Source organism: Otolemur garnettii, unplaced genomic scaffold (assembly GCF_000181295.1).
Source record: "Otolemur garnettii isolate 467f Iridium unplaced genomic scaffold, OtoGar3 scaffold00124, whole genome shotgun sequence".
Lineage (NCBI taxonomy): Eukaryota > Metazoa > Chordata > Mammalia > Primates > Galagidae > Otolemur > Otolemur garnettii.
In genome coordinates this window covers 3,049,062-3,071,505 of record NW_003852519.1, presented here as the reverse complement: position 1 = coordinate 3,071,505, position 22,444 = coordinate 3,049,062, and the positions used below count along the sequence as shown (strand labels likewise).

At 32.9% G+C, this 22,444-nt stretch overlaps 1 protein-coding gene across 3 annotated transcripts in view; it reads right to left on the bottom strand.

The window, feature by feature from the left end:
• ATF7IP (activating transcription factor 7 interacting protein) overlaps positions 1 to 22,444 on the bottom strand; it is a 153,966-nt gene that overhangs the window by 108,811 nt on the left and 22,711 nt on the right. The window contains exon 1 of one of the 3 annotated variants that reach the window (XM_023517898.1): positions 17,761 to 19,279. The exons of the other annotated variants lie outside the window; for them this stretch is intronic. The gene's annotated coding sequence lies outside the window, so the exon portion shown is untranslated. Of the gene's footprint in view, positions 1 to 17,760; positions 19,280 to 22,444 lie in introns of those variants that run through there. 3 annotated transcript variants of the gene reach the window in all.

The following is a 22,444-nucleotide window of genomic DNA, read 5'->3' as shown; positions in this document are numbered from 1 at the left end:
TATATTTTCAACCATACATATCATCTCAATTAATAAATCAATCACCTTGTTGCTCTCATCCATTACACAGACACTAATTTTAACTTGGTAAGGTAAACATAACAAATTCAGCACCACAAAATGTTTTTTATCACCATAGGTACCTTTTTATGTGTTTCATCCTTTCATAAGGCTACCATGTCATAAAGCTATTAAGCAACAAACTACATGGTTTTTGCCACAATTTTCCTCACTATCTCTTTGAAAATAGACAATTCAGTTAAGATAATAGGTAAGGCCTATCTAATCAGTAAATGAGACCTGACAGTAGACTCCTACCCCAATTTGTTGATCGCTTCATATATAAGCTACAACAGTGTTATCACCAGCTTTTTAAATAATTATCTTATAAAAAGTAACTTATCCTCAAAGTAAAGGAACAATTAATAGCAGAATTCAACCAATGAATTAATAGAAGGGAATTTCCTCAATCTGGTAAAGAGCATCTTGGAAAAACCACAGCTAACATCATACTTAATGGTGAAGGATTTAAAATTTTTTATCTTAAGATCAGGAACAAAAAAATATGTCTGTTCTTACCACTTCTACTTTTTAAAATTATTATTATTATTTAGTTTTTTATTTCAAATTAATATCACTGTACACATTTTTAGGTTACATAGTCTCACTTCAAGGTCTTATCACTTTTATCAGAAGTAAAGAGGTCCTTTAAAAAAGAAGTAGTAGTAGTAGTAGAGGTTCTCGCCAACTTTTAGGCAAGAAAATGAAATAAAGTCATATAACTTGGGGAGGAAAAAAAAGAAGTGAAACTACACCTATTTGCACATAACAAATCCTGTGTACATAAAATAGTAAGGAATCAACTAAAAAATGATTAGAATATAAAAAGTTTTAATAAGGTTAAAGGACATTAAGATGAAACACACCAAAAGTAAAATTAAGAAAATAGTTTCATTTTACAAAAGTATCAAAAATAACACATTTAACAAAAAGTACTCAACTTCGTACTCTGAAAATTATAGAACATTGTTGAAGAAATTGAAGATGATCTAAATAAATGGAAAGACATCCCATACTCATGAATCAAAAGATTGATATTGTTAAAGAAACCAATATTCTTCCAATTGAACTACAGATTCAAGACAATCCCTATCAAAATCCCAGCTAGTTTCTTTGCAGAAATTGTCAACCTTATTCTAAAATTCACAAGGAAATGCAAAGGTCCCAGAATAACCAAAACAATCTTGTAAAAGAAAAATAAATGCGGAGGACTCATACTTCACATTCTCAAAACTTATTATAAAGCTACAATAACCCAAACAGTGTGGTACTACTGGCTAAAGGACAGACATATAAGTCAATGGAATAGAAATAAAGATTTACAATAAATTGTTTTAGGTAAGATTTATAAGACCATTCAATGGGGAAAGAATAGCATTTTCAACTATGAGTGATGGAAAAATTAGCCACATACAAAAGAAGAAAGTTTGACCTCTATCTCTTGCCAGATGCAAAAATTAACTCCTCATGAATCAAAGACCCAAATTTAAAAGCTAAAACTAAAATCTTAGAAGGAAACACAATACAAAAATCTTCAATGACTGTGGAATACGCAAAGGTTTCTAGATATAACCCAAAGAGAAAAAGCAACTAAAGAGGAAAATAAGTTTAACTGGACCTCATCAAAACTAAAACTTTTTGTGCTGCAAAGGAGACCATCAAGAAAATGAAAAGAAAAATTTTCACACACTGGAAGAAAACACCTGTAAATCAAATAGCCAATAAGAGACTTGTGTCTAGAATATATAATTGTTTAAAAACCAAATAATGCCCCCAAAATGAGTAATGACTTAAGTAGATATTTCCACAAAAAGACCAAGAAGCCAACAATACATAAACAATAAACATTAAAAGATGCTCAATACTGTTACCAGGGAAATCAAAACCACACTTCACACCCATCAGGACAGCTATAATCAAAGAGAATAATGAGTATTAGGAAAGATGTGGAGAAGCTGGAACACTCATACAAGGCTAGTGGGGTTATAAAATGGTACAGCTGCTTTTAAAAACAATCATGCAATTCCTGAATATATTAAACAAAGAATTGCCATATGACCCAGCAATTCCACTCCTAGCTATATAACCAACAGAAATATCATGTCAACACACCAATGCTTATAGAAGCACTGCTCACAATGACCAAACAGGAAACCACCCAAATGTCCAGCAAATTTGATAAATGGCTAACTTGTGGTATCACCCATGTAATGAAATTATCACTTACTCACAAAAAGAAATGAAGTACTGATACATAAATGAACCTTGAGAAACATACTGAATGAAAGAAGCCAGCCACAAAAAGCCACATACTGAATGAATCCACTTATGGCAGTAGTCTCCCCTTATCCATAAGGGATACATTTCAAGTCACTCAGCAGATGCCTGAAACTGTAGTTAATACTAAACTCTATATATACTATGTTTTCTCCTATACATACATATACATTTCCTATAATAAAGTTTAATTTATAAATTAGGCACAATAAGAGATTAAAAACAATAATAATAAAATAGAACAATTTTAAAAATATAGTGTTCATCGATTGATGAATAGAAGATTCTTCTTACTGCAAATCTTAGCAATCTCAGCATACGATTTTTTTTCTTTCCTTTAAAAAAAAAAAATCAAAAACTTTAACTCTTTCACTTAAAGGAAGCACTTTACCACTTCCCTTTGGCATATCCAAAGTGCCAGAATCACTACTCTTGTGCTTTGGGGACAATAAGTAAAATAAAGGTAACTTGAACACAAAGAGTGTGATACCTCAACATGCAATCTAATAATCCAGACAGCTCCTAAGTGACTACTGAGTGGATTACACATATGTATGGTTACACTGAATACGCTGGACAAAGGGATGATTCACATCCTGGGTGGATCAGAGCAGGACAGCATGAGATCTCATCACACGAATCAGAAAGGCACCAAATTTAAAACTCACAAATTATTTCTGGAATTTTCCATTTACTATACCCATGGTTGCCCATGAGTAGCTAAAACTGTAGAAAACAAAATCACACATAAGAGGAGACTACTGTATATGAAATGTCCAGAATAGGCAAATATATTGAGACAGAAAAGCAATTAATGACTTTTTAGAATTGGAGGGTTTGGGGAGGAAATAAGGGGTAGCTGATTAGTAACGGCCACAGATTTCTTTATGAGGTAATAAAATGTTCTGAAATTGTGGTGAAAGTTACACAACTCTGGGAATATGCTACAGACCACTAAATTGTGTACTTTAAACAGGTTCATGGTATGATATGTGAACTGTATTTCAATAAACATGAATTTTTTTAAAAATACCACAGTTGGCTCAGCGCCTATGGCTCAACCGGCTAAGGCGCCAGCCACGTACACCTAAGGTGGCGGGTTCGAATCCCCAGCCCGGACCCGCCAAACAACAATGATGGCTGCAACCAAAAAATGGCCGGGTTTTGTGGCGGGCGCCTGTATTCCCAGCTACTTGGGAGGCGGAGGCAGGAGACTCTCTTGAGCCCAGGAGTTGGAGGTTGCTGTGAGCTGTAATGCAATGGCACTCTACCCAGGGGGACAGCTTGAGGCTCTGTCTCAAAAAAAAAAAAAAAATTCCACAGTTGAGCATTTTTCATTTCTTTTTAACCTAACATCTTATAGTGAATACAGGTGAATACTTAAAGTATAGATATTAATAAAGTCTTCAACACGTGGAAAAACAACTAACTTTTAGCAGGACTAGAAAGTCTTAATTGAAACAGAAAAATTCTCTTCTACTGTAAGATGATACTATAACCAAAAGGCCATATATATAACTAATGCTGGTAAATTTATGTTAAAATGAGGTATGCTTTTTGAACTTTCTAAAGTTACATATGTCTTTGTCACATCAATAGTCTTTACTAAGATGATGTGTCTTGCCACTATTTACTGTATTTGCCAGTATTTTAAAGGTATCCTTTAAGTAATAATTATTATAAATGGACTCTAACACTTATATTTATGTATTGTTTTAATGAAATACTTTGGCACTTTTCACCACATCCCTTAGTATAAGATTAATACATTTTAAGTATCAAAGGTTTGATGTCAGAAAAATCTTAAGTATAATATCATTATGACATACTTCTAAAGTCATTTCGCAAAGAACAGAAGATGAAGTAAGTAAAAGATACAATATTAATGAGCTACATAGTGCTGGGAACATAGGACATACTTTAACAATGGCTAAAATAATGATGCACTATACATATGTAACTGACATGTAAAATAACTGTTAAGTGAAAAAACATTCTTTTACATTTTAACAAACTTGTAAACTAATGTGCTGACATGTTTACATACAGAAAGTAATAAAATATACCCATTTAAACACTGCCTAACAGATAAAACATAGTATCATTAAAATTAATCAAATCTGACAGGAGGAGGCATTTTCAGGCTTATAAAGCTTGCTTAATTTTCTACTTCAAATATAAAATATCCCTTTAAAAGAAATCTACACTTGCTTATCACTACATACGTATGAAAGCCTTCATTAAAATAAAAAAACATGCCCCAAAGGGAGCCCCCTGCAGCCATCTTATCAGTTCTTTCATAGCAACACAAACTGAAATACAATTTGCATAGTCACTGTGGTTGGCTAATGAAAGCAGAGTCATGTAACCAATCAGATAACTAGAAGTTGAGCTACCGTAAGTGAAGAATTTTAAATCTGCCTGGCAACAGCCTAAAAATAGAAACAATATTCTAGTATGAGTCCCAAAATAGATGTGTATTCATGAAGAAAAGCAAAACCAGCAGACAAAACACTTTATTTTCTTGAGAAAAAATATATGTCTTGCATTTCATCACCTAAAATAGTAACTTGACATTTTTTCTTATTAAGTACTAATTAAAGAAAAATGAATGCTAAGCTAAATAAATGGGCCATTTTTAAGCATCACCACATTGTCTCTATATTTTACTTACATATGTGTAGATCCATACCCATATGTATTTTTGTTTTTCTATTTTCAGGAGAATCATAAAGACTTGAATCGCCCTGCTAATACATTCAAGGAGCTCTAAAATCTTAAAATCTAAACAATGCTGCATTTTTTTCCTGTAATTATTTGGGAAGCTGATTTATTGATTAAAACAATTGTTTACTGTGTGTTAAAAATACAAAGTTTAAATAACTTACCAAAGCAGACCTCTGAATAAGGGAGAATGCCTTGTTCTTTTTTTTTTTTTTTTTTTTGAGACAAAGTCTCACTTTGTCACCCTTGGCAGAGAGCCATGCATCATAGCTCACAGTGACGTCAAACTCCTGAGTCAAGTGATCATCTTGCCTCAGTTTTTCATTTTTAGTAGAGACAAGGTCTGCCACTTACTTAGACTGGTCTCTCTTCCGATTGAATAAACCTTATTCATTTCTTAACACAAACTTCTCCCGAAATATAGTAATGTGTCTTTCACATAGTAGGCATTCAATTATTTTCTACATCAAGTTAAAATAATTATCTTATTGCTCATGTCAATCAAAGTTAAATTAAAACATGCAAACAATCTGTATAACACTGCTAGTTTTGATTTTCCAATTTTACATAAAATAGGTAACGTTGACAATGTTTGATATGTCTATTCTGTTACCCAGATAACAACATATATTGCCATTCTAACTTTCCCACCTAAAAGTGCTTAATATGCATGTTTCTTTGTGTTTTACACATTCCCTCTAGAGTGAATTTTAAAGATGTCAAAAAATTTGCAATCTAACATAACAACTATAAAGACATTTACAGGATAGTAAGTAATGACCAAATTTTTAAAAAGAAAGAAACGAATAGAAAGAATGAAAGGGAAAACTAAATAACAAAAGAATATCTTTCAAGAATTCAAATTACAGCCACTGAAAAGAAAAGCTGAATAAAGAGTCAAGTAATGTTAAAATAAATACTGTTTATTAAATATTAAAGTACATGTTCTATACATTTCTTACATTAAATCCTTCATCATCTCTGGTGAGATGATAGGTTAATCCTTACATTAAATCCTTCATCATCTCTGGTGAGATGATAAGTTAATTTTTTTTTTTCTTGAGAGTCTCAAGCTGTCCCCCTGGGTAAAGTGCCGTGGCATCACAGCAACCTCTAACTCCTAGGCTCAAGCGAGTCTCCTGCTTCAGCCTCCCAAGTAGCTAGGACCACAGGTGCCCACCATAATGCCCAGCTATTTTTTTTTTGCAGCCGTCATTGTTGTTTGGCAGGCCCGGACTGGATTCGAACCTGCCACCTTAGGTGTTTGTGGCTGGCTCCTTTGCCACTTGAGCCACAGGCACCGAGCCACGTTAATTTTTAAAATGTTTTCTTTGGTCACTATTTGTTATCTAAAATGCAAAATAAATTCATCTACGTAACACTAGGAAAGTTTAAAAACTTAATATGAAAATTATATCTAAAGGACTTATATTGATGTCTTTATTGGGGTCGGGTGAGATAGGATCTCGCCTGTAATCCTACTACTTTGAGAGGCCTAGACAGGAGAATTGGTGAAGGACTGCTGGAGGCCAGGAGTTCAAGACTAGCCCAAGCAAGAACAAGACCCAGTCTCTACAATTAGCAGGACAAGATGGCACAGGTCCCAGCTACTTAGGAGACTGAGGAAAAAGAATCGCCCAGGTGTCTTGAGGTTGCAGTGAGCTACAATGATGACACCATTGCACTCTAGTCCACGTAACAGAGCAAGACCTTGTCTCAAAAAAGAAAAAAGAAGAAAGAAAAAGATTTCTCAAAATAACATTATTTCTTTTGAAAGAAAAAAAAGAAGCAGCAGCATATGAGCACATAGAGCAATTTTAAGTAACAGAAGTTCCATTGTAGGAAGGGTAAAAATTAATCCTTTGACTGATATTCTTTTTAATCTAACAGTGAGTAGTTTCTAAAATTAAGTTTAACCACACTTTTAAAACATGAAATGCTGTTATTTTAAACACTGGTCTACATGAAAAGTAGCTTAGTTATTTTTCTTAGTGTTGCATTCATACATGACAAATGAATCCAGAGTCTCATTACAACTGTATTTATATCTTTTTTTTTTTTTTTTGCAGTTTTTGGCTGGGGCTGGGTTTGAACCTGCCACCTCCAGCATATGGGGTGGCACCCTACCCCTTTGAGCCACAGGTGCCGCCCTATCTTTAAAATATTTGTAATCTTTTACTTACAAAAACCTTATTTATTTACTTATCTCAACAAATAAATGATTATCCTCATCAGAAAAGAAAGCAACATGAATCAACCTACAAGTTGCAATTAGTGGGAAAGTATTAATCTATCACAAATATATCAAATGCTATGCTAAGAAAGGACTGAAAGTAAGAAAAATTCTTTGATAAGACCAGATATCAAATATCACCTTAAATATAAGTCTCAGCATTTCATATTTTCTCGAGTAGTATTTAAAGCAGTTACAATACTTTTTAAAAAATGTTTACTTACACTGGCCAGTTTTGTTTCAAAAACACTGCAAAAGCATGACATTTGCAGAACATTATTCAAGTAGTCACAAGTGACATATCAATCTGAATTTGTGGAAATGTGAATAATCAAGACAGTTTAGATCAATTAGTATGAGCAACTAAAACATCCTAGAGAAATTTAACAATTTTTCAGGAACATCACTCTGAATATCTCTTCTCTTCTTGTGCCTCTCCCATTACATATAAAAATAAAAATAAAACCACAGGAGTTTTAATGGGCAGCTGAGAGCCAGATGTTTTGAGGCCCTAGCCTTTGTATACAGAGGTTTAACTTTAATCATGAACTGAAGAAAGAATCTCCTCTTCCAGATTCTGTAGAAAACATAAATTCCTCTTTGCACCAACTATTTTTCTCTTCTATAGCAGAACAATATAGGTGGTTATCCCTCTCTGAAAATCTACTTAAAATTATTTTATCACAACTTTTCCACCAATTCTATTTATAAATCTACATCTTTCTTAAATTAGAACTTTCCAAAAAAGTGCTTTTAAATAGAAAGCTATATTGGGCATACAACAAAGAGTGGACCAGCCTCTCCTCCTGGAGTAAAATAATAAAATTATATACTCATTTTAACATTTTCCTAACAATGCAAGAATACAATCTACTTCTGGCAAATGTTCATAATCAGTTTCGTTTAGAGATTGCACCATTAGAAGGTATTACTGAAAGTTTAACAGTTACTTGAAGAAACACAGTTTCCTTCACCCAAAACCAAGAATTACCACTTACTTTTACCTTTTAGAACTTGAAAACATCTGTAGAAATCTGATGAAAAATACTATGCTTTGGACATTCTCTTAACCTCTCACCTGCTAATAATCATCAAATGAGCCAATGTTCATCAATTCTAAAACTGTATTAACTGATACCCGTAAATACTGAGAGCTCACATTCTTCAGCTCTCAATTAAACCTGTTCGTAAGTTGTGGCTGCTACTCAGTTGTACATTTTTATTATAATTTATTATAAATTACAGAATTCAATTAAATTTTGAGTAAACTGATGAAATATGAGTGCAGAAAAAAAAAAGATACAAAATTTACATCCATAAGAGGGACAGATGCAGAAAACCAAATACACAACCACGTATGAGACATCTTAGGCAAATCATTTAACATCTTTAGTGCTAAAATTTTCCATCTGAAATATAGAAAAAGCAGAAGACTTCAACAAATGCTTCAGTTTTGGTTCCCTACTAACATTTTAGTGAATTCCACCACAAAATGCAATGCTCCTTAAGCAATGATAATGATGGATGACTTTATTCATATATTCGATATTCATCAAATGCCTATATGGTCCTTATTATACAGGACAATTTTTAAGTCACTCCAAGAAGGATGTGATTAAAAAGTACAAAAGTTTAGTCTAACAGTAAAAGGTTACTTTATGTAGATTTTAATATTTATAGGAAAGAAAAACATAGGTAGTAATACAATGTATGGATATTCTTCAGGTATGACCACAAAAATTAGAAGTGCTTTAATTTCAATGAACTGCCATGTCTCCATTACAGACTGCTTAATCCTAGTAACAAAAAAAAAAAAAAAATTTTCAAATGTGTAATTACAACCATAAACTCTATAGCTCCATTACTGTCTTCATGATAGGGTTAGAGCTCCCAATTTTGATGAGCCAGATATCTGAAAACTGATTACATTTTTTAAAAAAGAAAAAAAAATCACTTAATGTAAATGGAGTATGTGGGGGCGGAGTATGCCTTTCTTTCTCATCTCAATTTCAACTGCACTCTGATCATAACCCTATTTATAATTCAGTTATAGTCACAAGACTTCACAAGTAGTTGCTAAGCAACAGCAGCATGCTGAGTTCAGGGTTATTGGAAATCTGGCTATCTGCCACATGAAAATATTTAACTGAGCCTAGAGCCTCCAGAATTTAAAAAAGGAGGAAGTGGGAGAGAAGGAGGAGCCTCAGAGGGAGAAAGAAGGTAAGGGAGAGGAAGGAAAGGAGAAAAAAAGAAATAAAAGAACAATCCCAAGGAAATATAGTGATAAATGCAATACGCTCCCAAGACTGTAACTAAGCTCTTTCAAGGGTTCACAAATTCAGATCTAGCCAGCATAATAACATAGTGGTTACACAAATTCCAATCTAGGACCTTATTTTAGTATTTCCAAACACTACATTTCTCTTCTAAATTTTTTAATATTTTCTATGTTAAGATAAAGTCTCAAAAGCTATTCTACTTATAAATAACAAAAAATTCAAACAACCATATCACATGTCAATAGCACAAAAATCAATTCAACAAATATATTGGACAAAAAACAGCAGTTAAGAGAGACTAAGCCAACAGTTTGTGAGAACTGTGACTGTTACATCTCTAAGGCCAGAAGACAAATTATATATTTTCTTCAAATTTCTTTATCCCCATATGCCTGGTTAACTACTAAAAGATAACTTTTCAACCTAAACAGTACTGTTTTTGAATTTTAAATACCTCTAATACCTTAAAAAACAAGCATATTGACAAATTTATTGACAACCCAAAGGATCACAATAATTAACTGTGTCATTTCTCAGCAGAAATTGAGAAGGGCACCAAATACCTTTCAATATTTACTGATGAAAATAAAAATTAAGAACATAAAACTCACTCCTTAATTGGATAAAAATCCCTTCAAACCAACAGGAAACTTCATAAGTAGTTATAAAGTGCCACAGGCAGTCCTATTAAAGGCAAAAACAAAGGTTGTAATACTATATTCCATGTTATTATAGAAATCTTGACCAAAGCAGTAAAACCTCAAACAGGAGAAACAACAAAGAAAACATTTGGAATTGCAAGAAAAGATATCTAGAAACAATGATGAAAACAATTCATAGAGGTAAGAAAATTCTAACAGTTATAAAATATTAGAACTAAGATTTAAAGTAAAAAGAAATAATAATAAAACAGTTCTTCCTGAATAAAGTTTGCTTCTTTTTTGCTGAACAAAATTTATTAAAGACAATTCTAATGAAACTTCACATAGGTCTTCTCTAACATGACAAACTTTTTAAAGTTAACATATAAGGGGAAAAAATTCTAAGAAGAAAAAAAATTGAAATCAAAAGTAATGGAATGATATTTGCCCTCTCATATGTGACAGCACATATGACAGGTTATCATTAAGTATTTAAAAAATGGGTACAATAGAATAATTATCCAAAAGACACAAACAATAGAATGTAATGTATGACAAGTGAAATAACACAAATTAATAAGAGATGGATTTTGAAATAAATAGTTGAGAACAGATTAAAAATACCAGCTCAGTATATGAGTGCAGTATCAGACTAGATATAAATAATGGAAAATTTCAAAGGCATAGAAAGTACTCCAAGTAACCACAAATTTTGAGAAATACTTGAAAAAACAAAAGGCATAATGATATAGGATTAGTATCCAGAATAAAAAAGAACATCTATTAGTAAAAAGACCCCAAAAATTTAAAAAAAAATACAAGAGAAACATCAAACAAGCAATTCATAAAAATATATATATATAAGAAAAGACATCCAGCTTCACAAATAATCAGATAAAGCAAAAACAAAAAGAAAAATTACATTTTTATAACATCAGGCTGGCAACTGTGCTTAGCATTACTCTACCTAAGTGAGCAGTTTCATACACTGGTAGTAGAAGAGTTAACTATCATATCCATCTTTAAGGACAAACAAGCAAGAACTGTACATCACTTTGACACACCAAAGGCACTTTAAAAGACAACTATTTTAAGACATACTAATAATACTAGCATGCTTTATAAGAGATTGTATCAAGATACCTACTGCTGCACTGTAATATCGAAAACAAACAAAAAAAATCTACCACTAAGAGAACAGTTTTTAAAAACCACTGGAACATCCACATTAAAGAACATTAAAGAGTGTTTTAAAATGTGATAGATCTCTTTTCCAGGAATTAAAAAAATCTCTGAAAAATACAAAATATTACATGTACCCAAAAAACCAATGGCACAACTCTTAGTAACTAACACTGTTAACCCTGGGGCCAGACTTACCTTTTTATACACCAATACTGTTGTTTCCTGGTTAAGTTACCTGTCCAAGATATATATCCTCTCCTTGCCTCAATATCCTCCTCTATGAAACTGATACTATGATAACGTCTGCCCTCACAGAAATGTTACGGGAATTAAATGACAGAAACAGAAAGTACTTATAGAATAAACAGTCACTAAATGTTTTCGGTTTTCATGCCATTGTATGGTAAAACACACCAAAAAATCTAAACATGTATACAGGTACACAAATGATTTTGGGGAGGGGGACAGTTCACAGCAACCTCTAACTCCTTGGGCTTAGGCGATTCTCTTGCCTCAGCCTCCCAAGTAACAGGGACTACAGGGACATGCCACTACTCTTAGCTACATTTTTTTAGTAGAGATGGGGTGTCTCTCTTACTCAAGTTAGTGTCTAACTCCTGAGCTCAAGCAATCCACCCACGGTGGCCTCCCAAAATGCTAAGATTACAAGCACGAGCCACCACACCCGGCCTACACAAATGGTATTTTTAAAGTCTGGGAGGATAAATGTCAAACTAGTTAAAGCAGCTCACTTCATAGAGACAAGGGGATATAAAAATAGACTTTCACGTAGACCTGATAAGCCATTTTAAATCATCACATGGAAACACTCATGTATGTTTGAATAGCTAAATTCATTAGATTTTTACTCTTCTTTGCTAGTGCTAGGCAAGGGCAACAGTGTCATTTATAAATGTGCACAGGGAAGTGACTTAAGCAAATACTGTGCCTCAGTAAAGACAAGGAAGCTAGCATCCAAAAATCAATTTACTATCAAGTACCACTTCCCCATCCTTCATAACCACCTGAATCATTCGCAAATATAGAAAAGAATACAATCAAAAAGCAGGAAGAAAAGATTAGGTGCCAAAGCCCACAAAAACACTATCTACTAACTAATTAATAGTTAGTGCAGAATGAACATAAGACACTTTAAAATACTTCATTTTTTTAAAATCTTCAAAATGTATAAGATCCTATTTTACCCAAATGAGTAAATATAAAAAAGAAGTCAATCTGAAATCTTAGCAATTCAAAATACGAGCTGTATGAACACAGATGTAGTGACCTCGTTAATCAAGACCAGATGTTCTCTCATGCTATATAAAGGAAGAACATACAAGCTAAGTGACATGGGAATATGCTCAGAAGCAGTAACTTTCACTTATGAGTAGTTTTGGGGGGAATAGGGAAAAGCTAGTAATTTAGGAAAGAGTAAAAAAATCTTCTAACTACAAAGTAATAAGATTAAACTGACATCAGACTTGCCATCAACAATACTGAATGTTGAACCACAAAACCTTTAAAATTCAGGGGGGAAAAATTATTTTTACCCTGAAATTTTACTGCCAGCTAAACTAGCAATCAGGAAGGATGGAGAAATAAAGATATTAATTCTGAGCAAAGACAAAAAATAGAGACCCTTGCTAAAATAATTACATGAAGATACATGACAGACACAAAACAGCAAAAGATTCTAGGAAGGAACTCAGATAAGAAAACCAGCGAAGCTACAAAAAACAAGAAAAGCTCATGGGCAGCAGGCTGAAACTATCTTTATAATAAATATGTTATCTGTCTCAGCTAATTACACTGTAGGAGTTAGCAAATTTAGAGGTTTCAAAATATGTAGGAAAAAAAACTATATCAAATCAAAGAAAAACCTACCAAGTTTCAAAATGGGTAAAATGACCAAAATATCATTAGATATGTACAATAAACAAGACACACACCTTATGTTAAAGGTGCATAGGAAATTGAGGGAATAAAAAATGATGCACTAGGCAAATACTAACCAAAAAAAGAAAGGGTAAGGGTCTAGATATAAAATCTATATATAACATATCAAAAACAATTCAGACTGATAACCAGGTAATGGGACCAAAAAAAAGATCTATCCTATCGATAAAAGGTACAATCCACTACAGATGTGTATTTTTGATTTATCTAAATAGTATCAGTCCAATCATATAAAGCAAAAACAGGTTTAAGCAATGCAGGAAGAAATTAATAAACGCACAGAGATAAATATGCCTCTTTTGAAAATCTTCAGATAAAAAAAAAAAGTTATAAAGAATCCCTGTCCCAAACAATCATTCTAGAATAAAAAATATTGTGTACCCAACAAACATAAAATATAAATCTTTCACAAATACATCCAACATAGGGCAGTGCCTGTATCTTAATGGGCAAGGGCGCCAGCCACATACACCTAGGGTGGCAGGTTCAAACCCAGTCCAGGTCTGTGAAGCAACAGTGACAACTGCAACCGAAAAAAAAGAAAAAAAAAATACATCCAATATATATTAATATTGACCAGGAATATGATGACAAGAAAATCTTAATAGTTTTAAAGACAGACCCAAAAAAAAAAAAAAAAAACCACACACAAGGCCATATTCTCTGGCCATAAAGTTAGTAATACTAAAAAGATGAGAGAAAAGCTGTCTCCTTATGAATAAATTAAAAAAATTTAAAAACCTTTTAGATTAAGCCAAAAATGGGTGATAAAATAGTAACAAAAAACTAATAGAATACATTCTAGGGAAATCAACTAAAATGACAGTCATATGAAAACTTAATAGTCTCAAATGCATACATTAACAAAATAACACAAACTCAGAAGCATGAAAACACTAATAAAGGCAAAAAAGTATAATCCCAAAGGAAAGAATTATACAATATGAGAAAATTCTAAGAGAAAACTCAACAAAATAGCAAGCAATCAATGAAACCAAAAACTAGTTCTTTGAAAAGACTTAAAATGGGCTTGGCGCCCCTAACTGCTAAGCCACATACACCAGTGCTGGCGGGTTCAAACCCAGCCCGGGCCAGCTAAAAACAACAATGACAACTGCAGCAATAGAAACAACAACAACAACAAAAAATAGCCGGCATTGTGGCAGGTGCCTGTAGTCCCAGCTACTTGGGAGGCTGAAGCAAGAGAATCGCTTAAGCCTGAGAGTTTAAGGTTGCTGTGAGCTTTGATGCCACAGACTCTACCAAGGGCGACATAATAAGACTCTATTTCAAAAAAAAAAAAAAAAGAAAGAAAGAAAGAAAGAAAATAAAACACTCTGTGGTGAAAATTTAGGCCAGGCACAGTGACTCACATTTGTAATCTTAGAACTTTGGAAGGCTGAAGGCAAGATTGCTTGAGACCAGCCTAGGCAAAATAGCAAGACACCAGCTATAACCTTTTTATAAAAACTTTTTTTTTTTTAAATTAGCAGGGTATGGTAGCTAGTGTCTGCAGACCGACCCAGGAGGATCACTTGAGCCCAGGAGTTTGAGGATGGATTGAGCTATAATCATACAACTACTACACTCTGCTTGGAGACAGAGTGAGACCCCCATGTCAAACAAAACAAAAAATGGAAGAAATTTAGCAAGAAAGATCAAGAGAAAGCATAATAAATAAAATTAGAAATTAAGAAGGAAACATAACTATAATTATAAGATAATATACTCAGTTCGAATGTTCAAGTATATTAAAGGTTATCAATGAAATATAAAGAAGACTGAGGGATTTTAACTCACTGAAAACTCCAAAAATTCAACAGCCCAAGGTAGCTGGATAAAATGGTAATGTGAAGTTAAACTGCAGAGCAAGTACACAGTCCAGGAGAAAGGGGATATTTTTAGAGTATTATGTTTGGTTCTGAGAATAAAGTGCTTTTAAAAATTTGTCACTTCTTAGAATGTATAGAAAGGAAACAACTTTTAACAAGTTTTAGTAAGTGTAGTATTAGAGAATGAACATGCTAATCTGGAACAACATGTTGTAAGAACAATAACTGGGGGGAATGGATACTATTTACCCTAGAAAACAAAGAAACTATAATGGGCTTTCTTAAATAATGCAAATCTGTCATGTAAAAGAGATACAGAAAAAGAGAAAGATAGAAGTGGGAGACTATAGGGTCCGTTGCAGTGGCTCTTGCCTGTAATCCCAGCATTCTCTCTGAAGCTGAGGCAGGAAGACTGCTTGAGCTCAGAAATTCTAGACTAGCCTGAGCAAGACCAAGACCCTGTCTATAGTAAAAATAGAAAAATTAGCTGGGCATCACAGTAAGTGCCCCTAGTCCTAGCTTCTCAGGAGGCTAAGGCAGGAGGATCACTTAAGCCCAGTAGTTTGAGGTTGCTGAGCTTGGCTGATGCCAGGGCATGCACCCTAGCCCAGGTAACAGTGAGACTCTGTCTCAAGAGAGAAAAAGAACATGTAGGGCCATGTGAGGCAAAAAAAAAAAAAAAAAAAAAAAAAGGCAACTTCAGATGCCTAACAAAAAAGGAACTTGCCTTATTTGTCTTATGAAATTATGGACTTTCTCTTCTATCAGTAGAAATGTTGAAGCAGAAACTAGATAATTACCTCTCAAGCATATCAAACAGTAGATTCATGCGCAAAGTGCAGTATTAGAACTACTGACACTTACATTCATTTCCTTTCAAAGATTTTGTGATTACACAACTTGCTAAATAAATTTTGTTACCTAAGAGAAATATAAAAACTCTTTAACCCCCAAATTTTGGATCACTTGCACTCAATTTCAATAGTCTCAAAGATTATACACGTTTATCCTCATGACTTTTATCTCTATCCTACACGCTTTTCAGGTTTTTCTATACACAAAATACACCTCTGTCCTACTTTCCTTCAACTATGACCCTCAACTCTAATAGCACTTAATAAAATCCTCTGTTTTGATCAAACAACTCCTCTCCTCTTTTTCAATATGTAAAAACCAATCTATCTCAACTATCTTCCCAGTTTAACTCTTTCAAACAATTTAATGGCTCCAGAGAAGTCTGAAAAACATTTCCCAATTGTTTTCAGACATGTTATGTTCTTCCCACCACAAGAAGTATGACCTCAAACACATTAACAAAATTGGTTTATTCCTGCTACCATCATTTTACAGAACATATATTAACACAATTTTTTTAAAGCCAAGCAAAGTTGTAAAAACAGTATTTGTTCCTAAACACGAGTATAGCTTCTATCACAACTGGCCCCAGTTTTAAAGTATACAACCAATAAATGACCAATTGCCTTTCAGAAACTAGAGAACTGAAATTCCAATTGCCTTTCAGAAACTAGAGAACTGGAAAATTAACACTTTAAAATTACAGAAAGACTCTACTGCTTAACTTTTAAAGAAGAGGTAAAAAGCAAAGAACTAATCTAATATAACTCCTTTCTTCCACTTCTCTAAACTAACCTCACTACCACTCTTCACTTGATCCTACTTACTCAACTCCTCATGCCCATGCCCTTCTTATTTCATCAATCAGTATCGTTCATCTCTGGCCATGCTGGTATGAATGAACACACATACATATATGTTCATATCTTTACAGTAATGGTAATATATTTATCTTATATAGTGCTTTATTTTTATTTCAATGGGATTTTGTTTTTCTGTATGCAAAATTTCAGGTATACAAAAAAGAGTAACAAATGCTGGTATACCCATAACACAGTTTAAGAAAATAATATTAGAGTCAACAAAATTCCTAATTAATACATTCATTTTAGACTCTTTCAATTTACTTTGTTAAAATGGTGATAAATTTAAATATGTGGACATGGGAACGTAAGGGTAGAACTGGAAAACTTGACCATATTATATATAAAAATTCAAATTATCTAATGTCAATGAGCCAAATGTGAGCACATAAGCACTTCTGATTTGTAATGGTGATTTCAAAGTGGTAAATTTAAATTAAAACTTTATAGTTAGGTATAAGGTTACAAAATGTCATCTCTGCATATACCAGTTGGTGTCACTACAACTGAGAATGTAGCAACAGACTATAATGGAAAAAAAGACCTAAAACTGATTTCTGTGTAATATGAACATATTGTATGCATGAGTAATATTCATATATGAAGCCTACTTTTAGCTCATTTTAATCCAAATATGAGGAAATTTTGAGAAAATAAAAATGACATTTTTTAAGAAGACCAAATCCAAATATGGCATTCAAAATCTCCTAAACAGTAACATTAAAAGCTTACCAATACTATTATAACTAGAACTAAAAACAATTAAATTTTTAAAAATTTCTCAGTGGTGAAAGAGAAATATAAAGCCTAGGGGTTAGGGAGGTGTCACAAAAAAGGACCTGAGTCTCTTACCTGTGGGCAGCTTGATACTGTGAAAAAGGACTTCCTCTTCTGTAAACCACTGTTATTTAGTTCAAGTATAAACATTAAAAGCTTAATGCAGACTTCTAGGTCAGCCTTCTTGAGTCTAAATTTCTTGTTTGGTTCATATTCATAAAAAAAAAAAAAAAAAAACAAACCAGGAATACAGTAGGTTGGCTACATATTAAAATTCCTTTCAAACAGTGGTTCACATCTGTTGTGTAGTTTGTGCAGCAAACATCCCATTAGCCACAAAAGCCAGAAAACGTCAGACAGTACGTCAATGAAGCTCACAGAACACATAAAGTGTATCTTCAAAATGACTGTTTCAAGTGAAAATGCCTAGAATCAGAATTCTTTGTACTGCTTTCTATGCTGCCAACTATTAGGTCTGCAGCAACTGTGTGCAGTTAAGTACCTCCCACATATTACCCAATAGTATCAATAGGCATAAATCTATAAAAGCAGAACTAAAAGCTTAAAAGGCTTATAGCCTCTCACTAGTCCACATATTCACAGTCAACTGTGGTCTCACTACTCCGATTATAATGCATCAACTCTGTTCTTTCAGTCCAAAAGGCTGAATTCTTATACATTCCAAACAGAAAATCCATGACACATATTATTTGCTGCCCTAGCATAGCCAGACTGCAGTTACAGCTAGCTGGCGCCAGTAAGAACAATTTACATAAAGCAATTCCATTTCATGACCAAACTAAAGGAGAGTACTGCTGAGTAAACCCTCCCCATTTCTCCCCAACATGCACTGACTGGTTCTAGAATACATCTAGTTATCTATTTACTAATATAATTCAAATCCAGGTAATAAGAGAAAACTAACTTATAATTCTTATATAACTGAAATTCCACTCCCACCACACAAAAAATATTTTTAACCCCCAGAGATACTCAAAAGCCTTAGCTTTCTTGTGGCATAGACCAATATTGTATAAATGCAATGATTGCTATTTTTAACAATCATTAAAAACATAAATTACAATTCATATTATCTAAAAGCTGTTCTCATGCTACTCTACAACTACCTTTTCAAATTTTGTCAACCAATCATGAAATAGCAAATATCTTTAAATAGATTTAAACTACATAACATTTCACCAAATAGTAAGATTTATGCATCTCTAGGTATCACTGTTAAGATGATTAAATAATTCAATATATTTACATTTACCACTAGTTAGTATTATGAAAGCATGTTCTCATACCAAAACCAAAGCATGTTAAATTATGAATATTTTCATAAGAACACATTCTGTCAGTGCCACATTCTTCTCAAACCCTTAACATTCACATATTGTTTTTATTGGCCAGTTCTGACTGGGCAAGAGTTGAGTCTTTATCTATGAGGTCCTTTGTTTATATTTTTTTTAGTTACTTTATGACCTACCAATACATACTTCTACATTTCCACTGCTCTTTTTCACTTATTTTAAGAGTATAGATACATTAAATTGCATATTCAAATAAGTATCCAAAAATTATTTTAGTGCCACACCTGAAATGATAATAAAATAAAAAGATGTATTTAAAATGCTAATTAGGGGTTATCAAAACTGTTTCTTCTTAGTCTTAACTGTTTTAAAACATTCTTCTTAAGTAACCCTTACTATATGATAAAGATAATGGGGCTCTAAAAGAAGGAAATGATGTATCAGTAGCAAATCACAGGTTTCCAATATGTAAATAATCATAACATTACCTAGGCTACCACTGATAAGCAATGATAGATTTCCTCAAACAACTATATTCTTTTCTCAGGATCTTGTTCCACCAATAGCAGATAAAGTGACAAGAACAAATATGATATAATTCACACAGCATACAACATAGAAGTTAAGGCTTGATGGAAGGAAAGGTCTTATATCATCAAGAGAGCTTTCTATGTGCCATACATATATTGATCATTAAAAAAAATCTCACAGTTGGGAACGAAATCTTAAAAATCATCTAAGTATTATGTTCCTTGCAGTTTTAAATTTTTGGATGCTTCTTCCCTCTCCCTACTTGTATCATGTATCCTACTCTAAATAAAAGTACTTAAAAATCAAAGGAACTAAAATCATTTAGTCCAGCATAAAATGCAATGTAAATAACAAGTATTTTATCATTTCTATTTTTTCTTATTTTATTATTTTTAAAAGTCCAAAAAGCTAATTATCTGACAGCAAAATAATCAAAAGAAACTCAAAAACTCTACAACCTACTTACTAAACATACCACCATGGAAACTGTTGAACTAGCTCACTTCTAGTGCTCTATTTCCATCCACTACAAATCAATATTTTTGTAAAATACAATGAAAATAAATTACTTGAAAAACGAAATAAAAAGGCACATAAATTATGAGCCTTAACTATTTTATTTGATTCAACTGACAAAATTACTTTATCAGATTGACACAAAAATTACTAGACACTCTCAATTTCAGTTTTCATGGAGGACTAGAAACAAACAATTCTTGGGACTGACCACAGGCCGCATTTTGAGTAATGCTCATCCAGCTTTCAGCCACCTATTCTATCTACACTTCAGTATTCACAATCCTTTAGTATTGACAAGCTTCTCTCACTATTTCTTATCTGTGTCCACAAATGTAAACTCCTTTTGGGTAGGGATTTTGTACACCAAACATTAAAATAGTGCCTGGTAAATAACAGGTGTATAATAAATGCTTATTAAATTTGTTGAGTCCATTAATCAATTCACAGTTCTTTTTTTTTTCTTCTTATTCTTGTATTGTCTCCTTAAAACTCTTCAAAGTCTTTACTTTGAGATTCTATATACTTGCTCTCTAACATTTTTACTGCACATCAGCCAGGACCCTAAAAACTCCCTCTCCCTAGAGATCCTTTTCTAAAGTACCCAAGTCACCCAAATTTCTTCCCAACTCTATTCTTCCAGAATAATGATTTTTAAAAAGAGAAGAAAAAAAGAAAATATTTGTGCTAGAGAGAACCTTGCGAGGAAAAAGCAACCAATATTTAACTCAAACTCATGCAATGCTCGAGTCACTTTGTATTTATTATCTTTATTTAAATCTCAATATTAATTCTGTATGCTAAACATTACCCTCATTTTAAAATGAAGGAAAACTGAAGTTCTAAAAATAAGTAACTTGCTTCATCCCATCAAAATAATTCCTAAGATTTAACTGAGCACTTAACTATAGCCACTATAATTTTCAGAACTATATATCCATTCTTCACATGACCTCTAAAGAGGTGAATCGAAGAACAGAGATTCATCCTGACTGACTCCAAAGGGTGTTCTTTCCTGACTCCTTATGTAGTCAAATCACCTCTCTCATTTAATAGTCAGAGAATGGCAATTTATTCAAACCATAAAACTAATTAATAACAGTGTCAGAGTAGAAATCAGATATTATTGACTTCTACACTAATGCTTTCCCTTATGCATGCCATACCGGTACAGGTACTTCCATAAAGGAAGCACCGGGTCAGATAGTTCTGGCAGTTAGTTGTATCTAGCTTACTGCAGAACTAAAGACAGATCCCCTTTAAGGCAGATACAGAATAGGAGTTTTCATCTGAATTCTTTAGACCTCTTCTCTAACATTAAATTCCCTCCTTCACTAAAACTCATAAAGATTAACAGAGACAATTAGCACTGCTTTCACTATTTCCATATTCACAGAATGTTACAAGTCACCTACAGACAACACTTTGTGAAAATTCTAACCTTAGCAATTAAAAACATTTATTTGAATAAATATTACGCTTTGTTCCCAAATCACTATCCCTTGGGGAGAGGGGAGGGAGTGAAGAGAAGTAAAAAGCTGAGGGTTAACATTTCCTGTGCAAGGTAACCACTTTTTCAATCTTCACTCAAGTTTTACATGTAACTTGAAAGTTACCTTTCAAAAAAGGAATAACATTGTTTTAGCATTTCCTGAATTACCAAGGTCATGTTATCATGTGAATATTAAGAAGCTGGCTTTCACTCTGGGAAATGTAAAATTCAAACTTACGTCAGATTTAGACATGCATAAACATGTTTCATGCATCATCAAGGCATCACTGGCACAGTAAACATTAAATTAATATGTAAACCAATGTAAATTTTCAACAAAAATAAGTTTGTAGAGGTCTCTAATATTACCTAGTCTAGTTTACATCTGTAGTTAAGAAAACTTTCAATTAGGAAACATTATTATTTTAGGTGCTAAAACTTCTCAGCTCAACCAATTTGGATAAAAACTTTTTATAAAATCTTACTTCATTTACCTGTCCAGTAAATTGCTTATTCTGAATACAATGTAACTTTCACATATTCAGTGTTATCATTAAGAATATCAAGTTGACAGTGATTTTTTTTTTAACACGGGTAACATTTAAAAGAAAAAATGATTTTCACATAAAAGATCTCAAGGCATTTGTGTTTCTAATCAGTATTTCTTTAATCTCTTTACTTTCAATCAATTGTCACTTTTTGCTGATGTCACTGAATCTCTTCAATCAGCCCTATGGTACTCTACATAAGAATTAGGACAACGTGAAAGGTTACCAAACGTGCCATATCTTCTAAAGAATAAACGGACTTTACATCTTCTAAGTCTCTCCTACCAAATAAAGTAGGCTAGATTTTACTTATGTTCATTTTCTTCTGGATTATAATCTATCACAAAATAGGAATTAAA